The sequence below is a fragment of the Notothenia rossii genome (genome assembly GCF_949606895.1).
Source record: "Notothenia rossii genome assembly, chromosome: 1".
Taxonomy (NCBI): Eukaryota; Metazoa; Chordata; class Actinopteri; order Perciformes; family Nototheniidae; genus Notothenia; species Notothenia rossii.
Genome location: NC_136912.1, coordinates 47,300,543 through 47,317,558, shown reverse-complemented (window position 1 = coordinate 47,317,558; position 17,016 = coordinate 47,300,543). Strand labels below are relative to the sequence as shown.

Sequence of the window (17,016 nt, the reverse complement as noted above, 5' to 3'; positions counted from 1 at the left end):
GCAGTAATTACAGTTTAAAAGTCTCAAAAATGCTACAACTACTGTCACAAACTGGATGAATGTGAAGTATTTTGTTAAAGGAGGATGAAAGCGTAATTAAGGAGCACTATTGGAGTGACTTTGATGGTTGTTGGACTCAGGATTCATTCATTTGGATTCCCGCTGTATGAAGAACTTAAAGGACGGCGCAAGTGGAAACAATTCACAAAGGGATTAAACTGTTTAAAACACATGCTCAAAGTAAGCCGGATTTTAGCGATGTGTTTATGTGGATTCAAAAGTCGTAAATAATCTACAAAATGGAGGAGACCGATCTGATCGGAGCAACTGACAAATAATCCAACTGAAACCGGCATGGACAATGACTATGTTTTAAAAATGCGCTTATCCAGAAAAGCTTGGTTTGGACACTTTACGGGCAGAAGAAACATTTCTATTAAAGAAAGAATTATAAATGTCTGTCTTTTTATGCCTTTAATAGCTACTAACTAGAATTTTTATTCAAATTAATAGATCAATTATTTTTTATATTTTATTGTAATGTAGAGACAAGGCTTTTAGTGACAATCATGTATTGCGTTACAATTATAAGTTAAAAAAGTCTAAATATGATATTTGGCCTCAAATCATCTGAGGCCTGGCGCCCCCCCAAGGGGAACCACTGTTCTAAAGGGATCCAGCAGCACCAGACCCATGTGACTGCTTCTCTGGTGCTAAACCTCCAGAGATCATTGTCACCACATCATTTCACACTTTGTTCATCATGCACCTTGGATCAGTCAAAGAGAATGCAGTATTTATCCACCAGACCAACGCATTGGTGCAGAGAATACAGGAGGAGGCCTGGCACAGTGAGAACACAACATGTCAGAGACCCCCCCCCCCCGTGATACACTGTGAGGGGGGGGACAGGACGAAGAGAGGGCTCATCCTGACTTATAGACCAACAACTGAAAGTTCTATAGGCGTGTGAGTGCATGTGTGTGTGTGTGTGTGTGTGTGTGTGTGTGTGTGTGTGTGTGTGTGTCTGTGTGTGTATGTGTGTGTGTGTGTGTGTGTGTGTGTGTGTGTGTGTGTGTGTGTGTGTGTGTGTGTGTGTGTGTGTGTGTGTGTGTGTGTGGCCTAGCATTACTATACTTGTGGTTGCCTTAATCTGTTTACACAGTCACGTGTGGGGACTCGCCTCCCTTATGGGGACACAATGGAGGTCCCCATGAGGGGAATCATTAATTTGAGTGTGAAGGCTTTGTTAGGTTAAGGGTAAGGGTTAGGCATGCCTAACCAACATAACCAACACATGCGTGTGTTGGTTATGGTGAAGGTTAGGGTAAGTCTCCAGGAAATGCATGTAAGTCAATTTAATGTCCCCTGAAGTGATGTATACATGGTATGTGTGTGTGTGTGTGTGTGTGTGTGTGTGTGTGTGTGTGTGTGTGTGTGTGTGTGTGTGTGTGTGTGTGTGTGTGTGTGTGGCCTAGCATTACTATACTTGTGGTTGCCTTAATCTGTTTACACAGTCACGTGTGGGGACTCGCCTCCCTTATGGGGACACAATGGAGGTCCCCATGAGGGGAATCATTAATTTGAGTGTGAAGGCTTTGTTAGGTTAAGGGTAAGGGTTAGGCATGCCTAACCAACATAACCAACACATGCGTGTGTTGGTTATGGTGAAGGTTAGGGTAAGTCTCCAGGAAATGCATGTAAGTCAATTTAATGTCCCCTGAAGTGATGTATACATGGTATGTGTGTGTGTGTGTGTGTGTGTGTGTGTGTGTGTGTGTGTGTGTGTGTGTGTGTGTGTGTGTGTGTGTGTGTGTGTGTTTGTGATAAACGTCCCAGCTCAGACTCTCCTGGTGTCAGGCAACATGGAGACATCCAGATACAGACACACACCTCTTTGTGTAATATTAAGCTTTAACAGCAGCTTCTGTTAGTAACTATGGTTCTCAGCTCCTCCAGTGGTAAATGCAGAATACATCTCTCACATCCAGTTTATGATTTCATAAAACGTCACAAACAAACGTTGACATATTTGAGTAAATAATTAATGAAATCAATTACATTTCCCCAATGCATTCACTATTGGACAGTACTATTGGTTTAATGCATCTTTGCTGAAATAGTGCTGATGATATCCTTATATAAACTAAGTGACTTAAAGTACTTCTCTGGGGATGTCACCAAGTGCATTGTCTCAGCCAATAGGAACAACCAAACAGACATGTATTTCTTTTGATCAATGAATATAGTTATACTTAGAATTGGATACATGCATGTGTTTTAAAATACCATGAATAAGGTTAGTATACTAATAATTGCCCAGTGTGCTCACTCAGTCATTTCTGGATAATTTGCATTTCGGCAGTTACTCATTTAAACATAAAACACTGTTATAATCCAGTCATTATTTTTTATATTTTTTGCATTTTTATCGATGTTGTTAATTTATACTTGCTTGTTTTCCCTGCTTCAGGTTTCAAATATAACAGGGAACGGATTAGATGTGTCCGTTGAGCCGCTGGGAGGCTTTTAATGTGAAACACCTGGTCCTCTTCCTTTCTGAGGGAGAGCTGAATAGGGGCCATTATTAGAGGTTTATGATCAACTAAGTCTCCTATCAGCTATACATACATAAACACCAGCTGTCCCAGTGTGAATGGGCCTGATGGGGAATATCTCCATGGGTTTGATGCTGTGTAGATTCTTCTCTGAAACCTTTTTATTTGGAATACCGCTCTGTTTCTGATGATTCACACATCAATATCTCTCCCAGTGAAGATGTAGAGCGAGGTCTGGATTATCACCAGTGGTGGAAAGTAACTGAGTACATTTACTCAAGTATTGAATTTTCATTGAATGCTGCTTCATAATTATACTCTGCTTAATTTCAGAGGATAATATTGTTATTTTTACTCCATGTATTAATCATTCACAGTTACAAGTTAATTAGTACATATGAATACACATGATATGCTGATACGGTAAAGTGCAGTGCTGTACTACTAATCAGTGTTGGGCAAGTTACTTCCAACAGCGACGTGCAGTCAGGGGAGGCAGGGGAGGCAGAGCCTCACCTGTCATACTCCAATGTAACGGAAAAACAACTAAAGAAAAACTAAATAGTAATAATAATAAAATGTCTCCACTGATCTGTGTTGTAAGTGTGATTTATGTATGATTCCAATCGCTTTTTAAAGTCAAAATCAGCCAATTTGCCGAGCTCCGCTACAACTACAGGTAGCGATGAGAAGTGAGGCAGGGACGAGCTCTGCCTCTCGTAAGCCCACAGTAACTTGCTGGAGCACGGGCACTAATTTAGCGCGGGCACTTATTTTGTGCCCGCGCTCAAGCCAGTTACTGTGGGGTGAGGTGAGGCACAGATGAGCTCTGCCTCACCTCAGAATGTGTCACCCCACAGAAACTGGCTGGAAAGCGGCCACTAAGCGCATGCCTGTTACCATCTCACTGTAGGTCACCAATGTAATGTTTGTAGATCCCTTTATTACATTTATCCTCGCCATCCATAGTCTCTAAATAACTTATTTAACGTATATATGATATTTAGGCTCGCTGGTCTCATCATATAACGGCAATGAAAAAAGCAGAAGGAGAGGCAGCCATAACCTCTGCCGCACTGAAGGGGGTGCACGTGAGCACAGGTTCTTGTTGCTACTGTTATTCTACGCAGAGACGGATAGACACAAACAACAAACTAGACTTTTGAAATTACAGGAAGATAAGGAGGACTTTTACAAAAAACTAATAGAGATTGTTGTCCAGAAGGAGAGCATGGACTTAATCTTCAAGTCAAGGTAAGACCACAATTGTAATGAAAATGGGATCTTACTAAGAACGAACAATCCAATATTTGGATTTCGGGTATCCTTTTGTTGAACGGTCTGTTTAAAATGAATCGAAGCATCAGACTAAAAAAGCTTTTGAAACAACCGAATATTTTGATTAAGGTCAAAATATAATATTTGTAAATCTGACTCTGAAAGAGTCAGTGCCTCACCAACCATGAACCTCACCGCACTGACTTCCAAAATGTAATACAGTACATTGTAGTGCCGAGAGATAGGGAGTCAGAGGCGGTGCATCGAAGGTGCAAAGTTGTCTTTAATAGAGAGCTGCAAAGGACATGTTGTCGGGTCGCAGCCCGGGACGACAAGAGGAAGAGCCAGGAGGGCACACAATATATATAAGGAACACACAACAGGTCCGTGTGGAAACAAAACCCCAATTGTAGTTCCATGTGTGAATTATGAACCAGTGTATCAATACGTGGTCACCACACAAGCCCCCCCAGAATTCAAATATGGCAAAATAAATCCTCGCGTCCGTGGAGGAAGCACCACAGGGGCCGAGGAGGGCGGGGTCGCAATTGAGGACCGGGCCATGGAACGGGCCGACGAAAGGAGGCCGCATGAGAGGGTAGGGACCCTAACGAGGGCGAGGGCACCCCCACCGGGGGCGGGCCGGAACGGGCCGTTGTAAGGTGGCTGCAGTAGGTGTCGTGGCGAACCCAGCAGGAAAAAGCGCTGCCCGGCCGCAGGCGAAGGCACGGCGGCGGCGGGCATGAAACCTCCGGAAGGACGGAGCGGAATCCCAGGAAGGCAGGAGCAGTCATCCCGGGAGGAAGGAGCCGTGGACAGGGGAGAAGCCAGACGGAGCGCCGTCCGAAGCTGCCATCGAGGCCAACCGTGAGCCGCGGTAAGAGGAGAGGCCAGGCAGGGTCCCGGAGCGCGCCACCCACGGGCCAATGAAGGCATGGGCGACGTCCGAAACCGCCGAGGCGAAGGAAGAGGCCAGGCAGGGTCCCGGAGCGCGCCACCCACGGGCCAATAAAGGCATGGGCGACGTCCGAAACCGCCGAGGCGAGACGGGGTCCAGAAGCGTGCCACCCAGGCGCCGATGAGAGCGCGGGTGGCGTTAGAAGCCGCCGTCGAGGTGATGAAACGGCGAGAGGGTCCACACGAGGCCGACCAGACATGGTCGAACCTCCTCTCAGGCACCAGAAAAAGCTCAAAAAGGGCCGTACTGTCCACGGTCCAAAAAAGGTAGGTGAAATCGTGAGAGGATCCACACGAGGCCGACCAGACATGGTCGAACCTCCTCTCAGGCACCAGGGAAAAAATAAAAAAAACTCAAAAGGTCGATAGCCGTTAGCAGCTAGCCGTTAGCCGCTAGCTGGCAGCCGTCGGTAGCCGCTGGCCGTAGCCGTTAGCTAACGAGGTTAGCTGCTAGTCGTCGAAGGCTAGCGCAGCCTGGACGTGCAGCCGCACGAGCAGAAGAAAACAGCCCCAGGAGGTAGCAATCGGGTTCATCCCTACCCAGCGGGTCGTGCATCTTCTCCCTGTTGGTTGGAAGACCGATGCGGGAATGGCGAGCAACGTCCCCAGCCATTCTGCGAGGCGTGCACCGAGCCTCAGTCCGCGTGCCGGTGGCAGCAACGGACGATTCCAAAAATCCCCGGCATTTCGAGAAAGAAACCTGAGTTTCCTTTGCCGTGTTCGGGTCCGTCTCGGAAACTTCTGCGAGACTTATATGTCAGGGTCACCAATGTAGTGCCGATAGAGAGATAGGGAGTCAGAGGCGGTGCATCGAAGGTGCAAAGTTGTCTTTAATAGAGAGCTGCAAAGGACATGTTGTCGGGTCGCAGCCCGGGACGACAAGAGGAAGAGCCAGGAGGGCACACAATATATATAAGGAACACACAACAGGTCCGTGTGGAAACAAAACCCCAATTGTAGTTCCATGTGTGAATTATGAACCAGTGTATCAATACGTGGTCACCACAACATATTACTTATTACTGTCTTTTTTAAGTAATAAGTTACATTACAATATTACTGTCTCTGAAATGTAATGACTTACACTACTTTTATATTAGCCAACTTTTTAGTAACTTTACCAAAATAATCGCCAAATAATGGCTAAGTATTTGAAATGCTAAAATGTAGTTTAGTGCAGCTCATTATACATCCAGTGAAGGGTAATGTGGTATAGCGTAACAACTGGTTAGGCCCTTAAGGTTACTGACAACTTTGGTTTGGTCACGGCTTGGTCAGGGTTAGAGTTATAAACTGAGCTCTGGGGGTCTTTAAAATTAACGGGTGCGTGCACACACACACACACGCACGCGCTCTCTCGCTCTCGCGCACACGCACGCACGCACACACGCACGCACGCACGCACGCACGCACGCACGCACGCACGCACGCACGCACGCACGCACGCACGCACGCACACACACACACACACACACACACACACACACACACACACACACACACACACACGCACACACACATCATCTCGGTGCTCACAGGCATAGATTGCGCAATAATGTATTGCGCACCTTAGAGGTGCCGTGCAGGCATATTGTCATTCAAGAGATGCGTAGGTCTTTTGGAAAACATGTTTTTCTTTAGGCTGAATCGCGTCGGGAGCTTGATGAGCCTGAAGGTTAAACACACCAGGCTTATGAATCTATCCGCACAATTTGTCTCTGATGTCGGAATGTCTCGCGATGTTAGTGAATTCTTAAAAAACACCATTTAATTTCGGGTTAAAATGTGATGTAACTGCGTTACTGAGAATTGTAACGGGTATTATATACTGTATAAATATTTATCAGACGAGTCAAGCCCTCGGTCAAGACAGTGAAAGTCTGGCCTGAGGGAGCAGAGTCCAATTTACAGCATCAGCTTCACATCACCAACTGGAACAACTTCGCTGTAACTGCCACTATGGATTCCCAAGTAGACATTTACGCATACACCTCTTCTGTTTTGGATTGCATCAACACCTACATCAGTAATGCCACCACCACCAAACAGATCAAAATATTCCTTAATCAGAAGCCATGGATGGATGGGTAGGTCCGCCAACTGCTGAAGGCACGTGACACCGCTTTCAGGTTAGGCGACGCGCAGGACTACCATCTAGCCAGGGCTGAGCTGAAACGGGGCATCAAAAGGGCGAAGCACTGCCACAAGCTAAAGATTGAGGAGAACTTTAACCCGGGCCCCCCCCCCGTCCACTGACCCCTCTCTTCCAGATGAGCTTAATTATTTTTATGCTCGTTTTGACAGGGTCAATCATGAGGTAGTCACTTGGGCCACTCTCCCTGCAGACCATCTGCCCCTCACACTCTCCATCACAGATGTGCATGCTGAACTGGGCAGGACAAACACACGTAAGGCCGCTGGCCCCGATGGCATTCCCGGACGTGTAGTCAGCTCTTGTGCTGAGCAGCTGACCAGGGTCCTGACTGACATCTTTAACCTGTCCTTGGCCCAAGCAAAAGTCCCCACATGCTTCAAATACAACTCCATTGTGCCTGTTCCCAAGCACGCCTCTCCAACAAGCCTTAACGACTATCGACCCATGGCACTTACATCGACCATCATGAAGTGTTTCGAGAGGCTGGTCCTGTCTCGGCTTAAATCATGCCTCCCACCCACACTTGACCCCTACCAGTTTGCCTATCGTCTGAACAGGAGTACGGATGACACCATCTCCACAGCACTACACCCTGCCCTCTACCATCTGGATCAGAGCAACACATACAGTACATACGATTCCTGTTCATTGACTTTAGCTTGGCATTTAACACCATCATTCCTTCCAAACTGATTACCAAGCTCAGTGACCTTGGCATCGACCCCTCCGTCTGCAACTAGACACTGGAATTTCTCACAAACAGACCCCAGCATGTTAGAATAGACAAGCTCACATCCTCTAATCACATCCTTAGCACTGGTCTCCCACAGGGCTGTGTGTTAAAGAGCAACTTCCAGGTTAAAGACACCTGTGAATAAATGTGTAGGAAAATGATGAATACACTAGATTTTCAAAAAGATATACAGAAATATACACTACAGTGACATCTGGAGTCGTTTTTGTAAGAAATGTTCACTTCCGCATAAAAAAGCCTCGGCACGTGACCTCCCGCGTGTGACGTAACACGGGGGACACAAGGGGGAGAGCGGCCGGTGTAACGTATGAATAAACATGGATCCCAATGCTAGTTTCGACACAGAAGAAGTTGAACATGAATATTCGAATGCATATGACGGACCACAACCTTATAATTATGAGCCTGCTAGGCGTCCAAGAGACCAGGAGCAGCCAAGGATTAGAAGAAATAACGGCCATCGGAGAGAAACTGAGCTGTGGTGTGAGGAGAACCAGTGGAGAAATGGGCAGCTATCTTGGTGAGTGACCGGCGTTAGCTACAGAATGTTAGCTAACGTCACATCACAACATTGTAAAGTTAGCTATCATATATCAGGCTATAACTAAAGCAGCATTGATAATATAGTAACGTTACTGGCAGGACTGTTGATACTGATCCATAACAGAAACTAATGCGCAAGTATCAGCCGTATCTCGCGTTACCTAATGCAACTCCACACTACGGTGCTGTGTACCGGAGGAGACACGTGAGATACGGCTGATACTTGACGATCTGGCGGAGAAAAGTTGTGGAGCCTCCGTTGATATGTCGTTGTAAATGGCTTGATGGAAAGCAGGTGTGTAGTCGGGGAGGGTGCACAGCTGATTGCAGCAGGTGAGTGGAGGTTGAGCCGGAAGCCAGGAGTGACAGCCACCACGCACACACAAACAACACAGACGTAATACAGAAGTAATACGGTTTCCTGATAAAGCTGTGGAGAGTATGTGCTGCAGGGAGGTGGATGCACAACGCACCCAGGAACGAACGCTAGCTCCGGTCCTTTTTACTTTGGACTCGATGTCCTGACAGGCTGGTATTTGTGCAACCTGCACAAACACAATACTGAACCATGATTACAAATGGTTAAATACAATGTAAAACTATCGAAAAATACCAGCTCCTTAAAAAACAACCGCTCTACTCAACGCAACTCCACTATACCCGCGGTCAGAGAGCGGAGATGTGTCCCCTGTGTGATGCAATATGACGCGTTTGACGTATGACCTTAAAAAAAAGCCGTTTTTAAGAGCAGAGCTCAAAATTGCTCCTTTCCCTCTGAATTCCTGCCCTTATGTCTCTTAAAACATATCAAATCCTCCATTCACTTTTTTAATTGTAATTTTCAAGCAAGTTTAAGCATAAATGTAGAAAAAATAAAAACCTGCAAGATGCTCTTTAAGTCCCCTCTTACACTCTAAAAACGAATTCAGGCGACCTTTCACCTCCACTTAATTAAATGCATGTATAAAAATGTGAGTTAATTGATTTAGATAAACATTTTAAGTTGCAAACATTAATTTATAAGTTGTGTTGGCGTAATAATGTTGGTAATTACATCAACTTAATATTGTGTGTAATTTGAACTCTGATTTCTGCGTTAATTGACTTCAAACTAAATTCAAGTAGTAGTAGGTAATGCAATTCGCTTGATAACTTCATTGTTCTAATCTACACCTTGAGTTAAGGATTTCAAGTCCACTCCCACTTAACATGCCTGGACAAGTTCCGACAGTTAAGAAAAATAGAAATATACAAAGGACATTTTAAGGTGAGTGTTTTAGTCATTCAAATACAGTAGATAGCCTTGTAGTTGCACTGTATAGGCAAATTGCAGTTTGACCAAAATTAGCAGCCTTTGAACTGTGATAGTTCTGTGAGAGGATACAAAGTAGTAGAGGCTACTGTGAGTGTAAAAATACTTTGGTTACTATTGTGATATCGCTTTTTATTAAAAATGAATCTTGGTGAAGCAGATCAAGGACATGCTTCTTGAGGTAGGATCGTTATTTAGAATTGTCATTGAAATGCAAGTTGTTGGCAGTCACCCATTCAGAATATATTAATCTAGGTAATTTTCTCTTTTTTTCCTTTTTCAAAAATAGCACAATACAATTGAAGTACGCAGAGAAATGTAGCTCAGCGCAAGTTCAATCAGGAAGACAACATTATCGGGTGCCACACGTTATCTCAATAAGTGATCAGGGGCATCTCGCCCCGGCTAGCCAATCATCGCACCTGCTAACCCCTTTAAATCTGCTCTCCCTTCCCCGTCAGTTGTCATTTCAGGTGTCAACGCACAAGCAGCAGCAGGGTTTCGTCCCAGCTCCAGGCATTATTCATCAGCTCCGCAGTCTTGCGGATTAAGCTGCAGGCGGCGTTCCCCAGTCGACTAGCGGTTCCAGCCGGCCGGCCCGCAAACCCGGATGCGGGAGGAAAGACAAGGAAATCGGGCTCCACGGAAGTTCCTCCGGCTTAATGGAAATGGCCTACTTCACGGGAACAATTGACGCACGCCTTCAGTCTCTCGAGAGGGCATCAATGGCATCAGGGCCGCTTAAATTTGGCGCTTCCGGCTTCACACGGAATGGGCCCTCATCGCATGCAAAGCTTTACCCATTGCTGGCTTCAACCCCAACCCCTCCCGCAGGAAGGCAGGGCTTAAACTACATCCCCTTGAAGCTACTTCCTCCTGCGCCTCACCTCTAAAACAGGCGTCAGGGTAGCGCTGGCAAGAGGCAGTTTCAACAAATTCATGAGATGTTTCGTTATATTGTTATGAAATTCGGGTCATGCAGAGTGAGATCGCTACCGCTTTAAGAGAGGGGTGTGGCGCGTGCAGAGCGAGCGAGCGGGATACATGTTTTCTAGAAGTAAACGAGGCAGCAGAAGGGAAGGCCTGTGATCTTGCGAATCAATCTTGCGAACAGAAGAGCTAAATAAATGCAACGACCTCCCAAGAAGAGCTCGCCTCTCTCCAGTCTTTCCGATTAAATGGGTTATTAAACCCGAAGCGCGTTGCTTCTGCCCTGGGAGATGACACAGAGTCATCCCCCCCGTTCCTCGACTACGGTCTGGGAGCCGACAGGAAGTTCAACACTATGCATTGCTACCTTTAGCTCAGGGTTAAGGTGAGTTTCAGCCAGCGTTGGGTGTAACGTGTTACAGTATGGAGTTTCAGTAACGTATTACTTTGCGTACGAAGAATGTAATGCATTACTAATGCAGCCGGGTATTGCTACCCATTACAATGCTCAGTAACTAACGTAGTTTCAAGCTTCAACACAGTGTTACCTGAATTAATGGTGTTTCGTAGGGCTTCTTTTCCTCAATGACCAAGTCGCTGCACATTATCCTGTTATGACACGACCAGATACTAAATAAATTAGGAATTGACTCCCAATATTAATTTAATGATTATTGACTGAATGATCGTTTCTTTTTCTTTTCTTCTCCACTGAGAAATATTCAGTTTCTCGGTTCACCAACGGCTGGATCTGCGACAACATCTCCTCGGCAGCACTGTCCAAATCCGTTCACAGTCTCTGATCCACTAAATCCTTACACATTACAGAGGTGAATTAGGTTCAAGGTGAATATCGCCTCATGACGTAACGTTTACATTGCCGTTTCTCTCCCAATACCGCTGGCAAACACTGGATTTATCAGAACTACTTCTTCAAACTATATTTCTAGAACGCCGTGACGCATCGGGTATCATGTGATCCAGCGGCATTAATCGGAGTTATTCCATTGCTAAACTCACACGCCAGCGGTCGCCGTTAAGCACTCACTGTCCGACTGTCACATAAGCAGCCGATAATTATTTCCCATCTCTTAGCGACATGTTTCAGTATGGATTTATGCCGTCGGCATCACAACACCGTCATTAAGGTTATCTGGCATCCTACAGGTGATGTTACTAGCAACCGAGCTAATCAGTCATCTTGACTACTGTCACTATCATTGCGGCATTAAACCGTTTCCTACACAATAACAGATTCTTAGTGCTGCCCGACTTGTATAATATTCAAGGTGCGGTCGCATTCTAGTCACTTTGTTCAAGCGTACTGCTCGTTACAACTCTATTCACTTTAGCGTAGGCTACTAGCATGACTGGTATAGTCAGGGCAATCTCGATGACAAGGTCAATATTCACCCTCTATGCACGGAGACAACGTAATCTCATAGTGTGCAGGCCAAGGCTGGCTCTTCAAAGCAGATATTATCGACGCGCTTTAAAGTTCCCATAATTCGTTCAGCGCGCAACATGATTGCAGTGTCCAGGCAGATCCCGTTCGAGCATACACACACACACACACACACACACACACACACACACACACACACACACACACACACACACACACACACACACACACACACACACACACACACACACACACACACACACACACACACACACACACACACACACACACACACACACACACACACACACACACACTTGCATGTTAGAGTGGTTGAATTGAGGCAAATATTTGTAATGTTCAGAGGTTGTCGTGTTTAATATTCATGAGAATATTTGTCATTGTTCAAATGATAATAAACATTAACATAAAGCATATTTGTCCACTCATATGTTGATAAGAGTATTAAAAACTTGAAAAATATTCTTCTAAGGTACATTTAGAACAGATAAAAAATGTGCCATTCATTTGCGATTAACTATGGACAATCATGCGATTAATCGCGATGAAATATTTTAATCAACTGACAGCCCTAGTTCAAATACAACATTACTAACCTAACTCCGCTCAACTGGGAAAGAGAGACGAAGAAGAAGAGACTCCTGAGGAGCACAGCGTTCCTATTCATGAGGAACTATAGGCCAGTCACACACCCGGAGTGCCTAGGCATCACATCAAGCTCATGGTATTAATGTTTCTCTAACCAAACTGCGCGCATCCACATAAACGTCAAGGCGCATACAGCAAACATCTTCAACGACAGTTGCTCTTCCTCAACGGGCAACCGTACTTTGCATGTGGATAATCTTCGGCACGCCATCATCTCCCGTTTCCTGGAGGTGGCATCCGCCGGCCTCACAACGACCGCGTTTTCCCCGACTCTTAAGGACGTGCACTGCACATCCTCCGTTTTGGGGGGAATATCTGCATGAGATCATCCGCATAGCGGCACGCTCAGATTTCCACTCCTGCTTACACATTTATAATCACACTCGCTGGATCTAACACTAGCGTCCCTCCATCATCCTCTTCTCAGATGATAGAAGATGGTCTTAATCACTCAATCAGCTTATCAGCATCTATGACTCATCCTGGCGCACTTAACTGCTAATTAAGCTAGACTATATCACGGGTCACGTCTCAGTATTTACTAAGCGTATGGGTTTTCTGCGTGCATCTGCAATTCATTCATATTCTCGGGTTTATACTCACTTGGCTTGGGTCAATCCAGGTTATGATATTCATGCATCACTGTACTCCAGCTAACAGCTCTCGTGCATTACTTGTCTACATCTCCCCCTTCGCCGGACATCAGCTCGTTCTGCCAATCCAAGATGTCTTCAGTTTACCTATGGTAAATATGCATATAACTGGTCGTGGCGTCCTAATAGCATATCAGGGCTTTCGTTCAGATAGGTGCAGCCACCTCTGCTGCCAATCAAGGCATTTCTCCCTCATCCCTGCAACTCGGACGGTGGTCCTCCTCCGCCTTCATATCCCACATTCGCCCGAACATCAGCGCGTGCTGGCTATCCAAGGTCTCTCAACAATAAAAATGGTAATTATGTCTATAACTGGTGGTGGTGGTTTCATAGCACGTCAGCATGTATACGTGTCACTGTGTTCATGTTTAACCCTGCATGTCAGGTCGCGACCTCCGGGTCTGTGTTCTGTTTAAACCCTGCACGTCAGGCCATGACCTCCGGGTCCGTGTTCATGTTTAACCCTGCACGTCAGGTGACCTCCGGGTCCGTGTTCATGTTTAACCCCGCACGTCAGGTTGTGACCTCCGGGTCCGTGTTCATGTTAACCCTACACGTCAGGTTGTGACCTCCGGGTCTGCGTTAGGTTTAACCCTGCGAGTGCAGGTTGCGGCCAGTGGGTCGTGTTAGGTTTAACCCTGCGAGTGCAGGTTGCGGCCAGTGGGTCCGTGTTATGTTTAACCCTGCGAGTGCAGGTTGCGGACATGGGTCTGCGTTATGTTTATCCCTGCGAGTGCAGGTTGCGGACATGGGTCTGCGTTAGGTTTAACCCTGCGAATGCAGGTTGCGGTCAGTGGGTCCGCGCATGTCTAACCCCGCAGCCCGGAAGCGATTCCGGCGCTTATCACGTCCCCATGTTAATCTCTCATTTCATCCATAGATCTCCGCAGCCAGCCGCAAGGTAAGAATTGCCCACAGCTCAGTACTTCATACTTCACTTCTTTTGAGGGTTCATCAGAGCGGTTCTTTCCCTCCTGAATGATCATCCTGCAAACCCAGGACCTAATCGCCAAAACATCATTACAGTTACTTGTTGTAATATGTCAATCACTATTCCCGCATGTCATGGGTCCCGATAATAAACATGTATTTCATACATCACGTCTCTCCCGATTGAAATGTAGCTCAGCGCAAGTTCAATCAGGAAGACAACATTATCGGGTGCCACACGTTATCTCAATAAGTGATCAGGGGCATCACGCCCCGGCTAGCCAATCCTCGCACCTGCTAACCCCTTTAAACCTCCTCTCCCCTCCCCGTCAGTTGTCATTTCAGGTGTCAATGCACAACCCTCCTCCACCCCTTCGCCTCCTGTCTCCTAATACAGGGCCAAGCTGAAACCTTCTCCCTTCAGATCGGACGATATACTATCACCACCACCAGTGTCTAGACCCCGGGGGGTTCATCAGAGCGGTTCTTTCCCTCCTGAATGATCATCCTGCAAACCTGGGGCCTAATCGCCAAAACATCATTACAGTTACTTGTTGTAATACGTCAATCACTATTCCCGCATGTCATGGGTCCCGATAATAAACATGTATTTCATACATCACGTCTCTCCTGATTGAACTATAGCCATCCGCTGCCTTGTTGTGTACCTTGGAGAAAAAGAAGAGGACCTTTTCAAGGAGTTTAGCGATGTAATTCAAAATCTTGAAATAAAATAAAATCCATGGGCACAGTGTAAAAACACAGGACAAAAGCACTGCTCTCTGTCAGTTACATTTTGAAGCATATTGCACTTTTGGCCACACCCCAATCAATAATATCTTAGCAACGTTCAGCATGGATAGGTGTTGACAGCAATGGCATGGGAAAAGGATTGTCTAACATTTGAAAAGTGGCTTCTGCTCTTCACTTAACCAGTTCAAATATTGTATGGAACCTGCAAAAAAGATGAGAAGGTACGCTAAAACTTGCAAGGTTGTGATTGACAAAATCTGTCCACATGCATTTAAACACTAGGCAAAGTACTCAAAACCACCTCTGTGTGTCTTCAGGACCACATTGCCATGGTGACACACACATGCAGACTCAATAGGTGAAAACAATAAGCGTTGCTTTAGCAGCTAGTAATAAAGAGTGACAGTTTCAAAAGTATGCAGTTACCGAATTCATTATCTCTTGTGCGCTAACCTATTATTTAATGTGCTTCAAAAGGACATGAATATCGCCTTCATCAGTGACCGGTCCACCCCAGGATCTGACCAGACGATGGCAGCCATCGTGGTCGAGGGAAACAAATGAATGAGCAAGCATTCTGCGTTAAATGTGTTCATACTGTTTGAAATAATGACTGTCGACAGTGTAAACATCTTTGTTACATCTTTTGTAAAATTGATGTGTGTGATCTGCAGATTGGTGGCCATTGAGAGTTTGTTACTGTAGTTTTACAAAAACTTTACAGATTTGACATATTTGGCACTGGTTTTAAATATGCAAAGGCCTCTAACTTCGATGTGATGGCAGCATTTATTTACTGTGTCCCCATTTCCCATGGTAATATGGCTAATGTGTTTATTTATTATTTGTGGGGCAATTAAAATGTTCTGTTATTTATCTTTTTTCAAGATTTAAATGAAGCTGAGCGCAAGTTCTTTCAGGAAGACTGGGTGTATATACATTCACTCCGCAGCTGCATATAATCAGCTCATCACAGGCGTTCTCTTTAACCTATTACATTTCACCTCATTCTCCAGCAGCCAATCAACGTGCTGCAGCCAAACTATAAAATGGTTCTCCTCTCTCCTGCAGTCAGCTGTGATTTCAGGTGTTCATGCACCTTATCATATGGCATGTGTCAATAAATGTTCAAACTAAATGAATTCTCTCCTGATTGAAACATCATCTGTTGAAATAAACAACTGCAGTTCAAAATAAAAAGTGAATTGCTGAATATTTTTGTTGTGGAATCAATTAATTTCTTTCTTTAAAGGCAAAAACATGAAAAAGCTAAGAAAAAAAACGATTGAATACAATATATTTGGAGCAACTTCATTTATAAATGGTTGTCAACTTAGAAACGTGTGTTCCCAATGATGGTAATTAAGTACATACAACTTAAAATTCCTTTTAAATCATGTGGTAAAACAAGTTGGAGCAACTTGATCTTCGGAGTAATCACCTAAAAACTTGTATCCCGAATAAGGGTAATTAAGTACATACAACTTGAAATGTCTTTTAAATCACGAGGTAAAACTTAATCTTTTGAGTAATCAACTTCAAAACTTATGTTTACGCTACCAATTATTAAGTAAGTGGTAATTAAAAACTCCTCTGATTGTAGAGGAAAAGCCTTCTCCCCTAACTCAAATAACTTTGTAGCTTTAAGACATTATCTATCTAATCTAATTATCTAATCTCATTAGAAGTTGTCTTAACTCAATAAACATCGATACAAACTGTTGCGTTGATTTTCTTTGTTGAGCCAAGGCATATGTTTGTAGAGTGTATATTCCCTCTTCACACATGACTGCAAACCTGTACATGGCTCAAACGCCATCGTTAAGTTTGCAGACAACACTACAGTGGTCAGGCTTGTCAGCAACAATGACGAGACGGCATACAGGGAAGAGGTTGAGCATCTGGCAGAGTGGTGCGCTAACAACAACCTGGCTCTCAACACCAAGAAGACGAAAGAGGTCATTGTGGACTTCAGAAGGAACAAAGACAGCACGCACTCCCCAGTCCATCTTAGTGGAGAAGAGGTTGAGCGGGTCACCAGCTTCAAGTTCCTGGGAGTCCACATTACGGAGGACCTCTCCTGGACCACCAACACCTCAGCCCTAGTCAAGAAGGCTCA

At 45.1% G+C, this 17,016-nt stretch overlaps 1 protein-coding gene and 1 long non-coding RNA gene across 8 annotated transcripts in view; one reads left to right on the top strand and one right to left on the bottom strand.

Annotated features, from left to right (window-relative positions):
- tenm3 (teneurin transmembrane protein 3) overlaps positions 1-17,016 on the bottom strand; it is a 690,209-nt gene that overhangs the window by 186,679 nt on the left and 486,514 nt on the right. The window lies entirely within an intron of this gene.
- Positions 12,743-14,734, top strand: LOC307023275. The gene is made up of 3 exons (XR_013803644.1): positions 12,743-13,510; positions 14,095-14,115; positions 14,478-14,734. It is a non-coding gene; the product is annotated as an uncharacterized lncRNA (long non-coding RNA).